Consider the following 6,000-nt stretch of genomic DNA (forward strand, 5'->3'; position numbering starts at 1 on the left):
GACAAAAACATTACAAGAAAAATGTATAAGAAAAATAAAAATTGAGAAAAATCAAAGAAATTGAGAAACTAAACAAAATACAAAATTACAAGCATCCCAAACTTGCCAACAACTGTCAATGACTTTGACATAACCCATTGAACACTGTAAAATTCCAAAAAAGACTCTAAATCCCCAACTACTGACAATGCAAGAAGAAGAAGTGCGAAATCGACTCCTCCTCCTTATTGATCGGTGAAGAAGGGGACTGGCCGGAGTAGAATATATAGAAGGGTTGAGAATCCAAGAAGAACTAGACTAATACAAAGGGAATAAATAACACAAAGGTGTATAGAGAAATAAATGTTTGAAGAAGTCTGAAGTTTGTTGGTTTTCGGTTTATTAAGGGTCAAATCTATTGTATTATGATCCTTTGTTGTTTTATAAAGCTCAAGGTCATTCTTTGACAATTAAATTGTATAAGGGCGTATATGAAAATCCTGTATCATTACAGGTACATTTTAGATTAGGTGGAAGTCTTTTTTAGAGATTCTTCTTTATGGTTATTTGGGAATTTTACCCAATAATAAATTATCCTGATCTTATTTCTTTTTATCTATTAAATTATTATATTTATTAAATAAAATATCAAATTATCTCTTATTTAAATATTTTATTATTAAATAAGATAAGATAAGAGAATTAAATAATATATATTAAAAAACATTAAAATCATATCAAACTGAGTTTTTTTAGAAAAATAAGTTTTTATAATAAAAACATCAAACGAGCTCTTAATGTGTAAAGGGGCAAATATGTGTGCCAAAATAACTAATCTCGGTTTTTTTTTATTTATTTATATTTCAGAGTTTCTAAGGTTCTGGATTCGACTCCGTCAGACTCATGTTCTGCTTGTCTCGTTAAATTAGTTGAGTATGTTAGCGAACTATATGATTAAACCGTAAGAATTAGTCGCAATTTGATAATTTGGTTATTTTCAATTTAAAAATTTGCATGAAATATTTATACTTTCAATGAATAACAAACTTGGGAAGCTGGTAATAGGTGGAATGATGAGATATAGTAGCTAGGTTAAATGAAATGTGAAGTAAAAGTTTGTCTAAGTACTTAACAAATCAATTTATGAAAATAAAAAAATATAAGATTCCCAATATCAGAGGAAAGTTCTCTAAAATATGTTTCTCCAACTTAACTCATTTTAAATGAGAATCAAATATAACGTTATATTTAGTACTCGTGTATTACAACAATAATGTTTTTGGCTTATACTATTTATGGGTAAGAAAAATAGAGAATTAGGTTAGCTATTATTATTTGGAGAACATTTGCTTTTTCTTTTATAAAGCCAAACCCCGGCAGCCAAACCCATCAAAAAAGAGGAAAAAAAAAATATGCTTTCTCGATCATTCGGAATGCATGCTTGATCATCTCTAAAAGCAGCTTGAAACTGACAACACAGATTTTGCCCCATACACATCTTAACACGTCGATCTACATCATGTAGCCACAACAATTACATAATTAATTAATTAATTAGTAGATAGAAAAAGATTATATATCAGCATATAATTAATTAATCCATTCATAAAAGAGATGCTTTTCTTTTGTTTGGAGTCATTGGTCCTTGTAAAAGAGAAACACATAGGGTCTACATTATTTTTCTTTTCTTCTTTTAAAATTAGGTTGTTTAGGAAATTGAGTTTTTTATTTTAAAAAATAAACGAAAATGAATGAATTTATAACACAACAAATGATGACAGTTCACAAACTTGATATATACCAGACGTAATTCGAATGCGTTGATATAATTCATTGATGAGCTTGTGAAACGCATTGAAACGACAAAAGACTAAGAAAACAGGGCGACTAAATCGTGTGCATACATGAAAGCGTACAGACTTTATTCGGATATTAACTACGCCCGAAAAAGATCAGACAAACGAATAAGTAGAGAAGTCAGAATTAGAGTCTACTGGCTCACCAGTTTTTTATTCGGGTTGAAATTGATGTTTACTTAGTTTTTGAGTTTTACTCTCTTGTTTATCACTTAAGTGATTTTTTTATGATGTTTAAGTTGACATGAATAACTTATAATAAATGATGTTATAATTTAAACTTTATTATTTTTTGTCACGAGCTTTTGAGTTACGATCTTCTCAATTAATTAGATAATAAAATATATTTTCAAAATATATATATATATATATATATCATTTTTATTTTTATCTAATATTTAATTAGAATGACAATGGGTACCCTACCCGACGGGTAGTAAAGTACACATCCCCGAACCCAATTTTCATTTCACTACCTGATCCCGACGGATATCTCTACTTCTATTCCATTTCTGATTTGTCGGGTACCCGATCTCTGACAGGTCCCCATTATCCGATTAAAAAATTTATAAGATAATAAAGATTTAAAAAACAAACACAACTTTAATAAATAATTTTAAAATTAGTAATATTGAAATGTTAAAAATATAAATAAAAATATTACTTACCTACGTACTTATTTTTTTACATCTTTAAAATGATAAATTAAAGTGGAACTTAAATTGAAATAGGGGCAGAATCGAAGAGAAGAAAATAGCCCAAACATAAATTCATCATAAAAGCGTGAATTTTCCTGCCAAAGGTTTGAAAATAGCTTTTACGGCCCATGTATGAACAAAACTCGCTAAACCCCTACCTAATTTGGGTTACTAGATGGCATGAAGATAGAGATCCTATTTTCTTTCGGTCTGAAACCTTAAGTCTAAAAGATCAATGCAAGGTTGGATAGCCTCAATTTGATAAAAAAAAAAAAAGCTTCTGCGAACAAAAATACATCATCAGCAAAGATCAAATGAGTGATAGGCTGACAGTCTTTAGCAATCCGAAACTGTATCAGTAGCGATACTCGTGGGTACTCGATAGTCAAGTTCGAGTATTTTAAATTGAGTTTGGAGTCGGGGCCGAGCATAGAGAGGCAGAGAATGTCGGGGATGGAGAGTATGCGAAATTCAAACCCGATATACGATACTCAACTATATTAATATTAAATTAATTATTTTTATTAAAGATTAATGTGTGACTATTCAAATGTTTCATCATTACACATGCTTAAAACTTAATATTCTCGAAAACCATTAGAATCAATAACAACTACACATGGCACATTTTGTTTTTTTTTGCTTAATCCATTTTTTCTCATATTCACACTAAAATGGGCTTGTTTATCCTCTATGTCATTTGACAAAAAAATAAATAAATTAAAGTTAGGTAACTTTATGGACATTGAATAGTAGATGTCTCATATTAAAGTCATTTATTTGAGTATCTGATTCCATATCCAAATCCCACTTGTACAATTATTGAACTCACCACTCATCGATCCACCTCTTCATTTTATCCCAATTAGCCCTAATTAACTCTCTTTACATGTGATTCCATTCAATGAGAAGAGAATGCACTATAATTATTCTTAATTATTTGAAAACAAAATATCTAACCACTTTTTAACTAAAATATTCTTTATTTAAAAAATAAAATATATATATATATGATGTATCATTACCCTTCTCACCAAATAATAGTACAACTTTTCATAATAATAAAATTATTTAAATAACCCAGTTCAAAACACAGATAAATAATATGTATGAAGGGCAATGAGATTATTTGTAGTAATAATGTAAGCTAAAAAAAATGACTCAATTTGGAAACGCCTATCTTGATTTAAATATGTATATATTAATAAATTTAATAATATTAACTTACTTTAACTCTATTTTAGGTATTAATTTCTAATGAGAATTGAATTATCTTTAGTAAGTTAAAGTAATAAAAAAGAGAGAGAGGGAGAGTGTGAATAAAAATAATATATCTGAAAACGACCTCCTTCTTATCTTGTACTGTGAATCTTCTTTTGTGTACAATTATTATTAACCCTTTCTTAATTAATTGAAGCTTTTTAACTAATTATCTTGACTGGAATATATTGTAGATATTATATTAATGTCTACCAATCATTATATAACTACTTTAACTAATATATTTTAATAAACATACTAAAAAAAACAAACTCGTGTTTTGGTTCCCACTTAAAACAAAATATAAAAAAAAAAAAAAAAGAGGAAAAGATTTGCAAATTTATATATTCTTATGCAGTAGTGTAGTTAGAATAATTTATAACATTAAGAATCTCTTTCATATAAAATTAATTGGATAAGCTATTATATAGATTATATTTAATTAGGCTAAAATTCTTTTGTTAATTAATTAGTTTTTCTCCCTTTCTTTTATCTATCATGTCAAACAATAAAGCAATATTTAATTTTTTGAAAAGTTAGACATTTTTTTTTAATTAAATCAACCAAGAAAAAATCACAAATATTATAAATACAATTATAACTAATATAAAATAATTTGTGACATATTATATATCACAAATTTTCCAAAATAAATCAACATCAAACTAATAAAACAAAACAAATAAATCAGAACATATCATAAGGGATAAAATCAATATTGATCATAGTCATATTAACTAAATTTCTATTCATACAAACTTTGAATATTTTATGTTTCTATCTCGTATTTGAATTTTTTTTTTTAAAAAAAATCTCATGTTATTAAGGAGTGTATTTTTTATTCTTCTTTCCATGTTAATTATTATTTTTAAAATTATAACAATTTAAAGTTGTACAAGTGCTATTTTAGAAAACATTGAATTTGAATAAAGACACTTTCATTTTAAGGAGGTCCAAGAATAAATTTAGGTAAAAAACCTTGTAACAACTTATGACATAAATTATTTAATTTTTATCCTAAAAAAAATGACATTCTTGAATAAAATAATATGACTTATTTACTTCATCATAATACCATATTACAATAAATTATTTATGACAAAATAAATAAGTAATGATTTTTTTATTAAAAAATACAAGTGGGAGTGGCATCTTTGAGACATGAATGGTTAGATCCAATTATATTCTATGATATTTGTATGGGTGTGAGTTAACTTTATATCTAATATCATAGCTACCATTTCATCCGAATTCCCAATATATATACACCACAACTACACACACTCCCCATTGTAACACTCACTCACACTATTACTCAATCCTAACATACTAAAGAAGAAATATGAATATGGATCAACCAAGCAGTCGCAAGCGCAAGGGATTCAAGCTAGTCATGTCGTCTATCTACCGAACCAAGCCTCAATCTTCTTCAACTAATAATTACTCGACAATACCCACAGGCGGAGGAGTTGTTGGGACTTTCATGATCAATCGAGAAATAACAACTGCTCCTCTGCCTAGGCAGAAGGTGGCTTTTGCGGGAGGTGGTGTGGAGAGTAGTAGTAGTTTGCAATTTCGAAGGAAGTTCGAGAGCATATATGGGGTGCCCGGAGATGAGAAGGTGGACTTTAAAGCCGAAACTTATATATCCTCAGTTCAAGAGAGGTTCAGGCGAGACTCTCTTAACTCCTCGTCGGTTGAATGCATCGACACTACTACTACTCAACTCGTTCACTAGATATTATTGTTTTATATACTATATATATTGCTTTTTATTGTGTTATATTGATGCTTAAATAATAATATTGAAAATAAGTATTTAAGCCTTTTCATTTAATAATATTTTTTAACATAACTTCAACCTTAACTTAGAATCAATACTTCAACCTAATGAGTTCTTAAAACTTTTTTGATATTGAAATTTCTTTTAATAAAAAAAATCCACTTATCACAATTTATTTCCTTTTAACAAATTCAATTCAATCAAAATATTATTCTTTTATATTTATAAAATTTTAATTTTAAATATAAATGATATTATAATAATTTAACCCACTAAAAACTCATATAATTTACATTTTCATTCAACAAGGCCTTTTCTTTTAAAAACCAATATAAAAATCCCAAATAATCCAACATCAAATAAACTTAGTAAAAAATTAAACATATTCAATACCCTTTATGTTTAAGTTACCCTTATAAATATT

This window comes from Impatiens glandulifera, chromosome 2 (genome assembly GCF_907164915.1).
Source record: "Impatiens glandulifera chromosome 2, dImpGla2.1, whole genome shotgun sequence".
Classification (NCBI taxonomy): domain Eukaryota; kingdom Viridiplantae; phylum Streptophyta; class Magnoliopsida; order Ericales; family Balsaminaceae; genus Impatiens; species Impatiens glandulifera.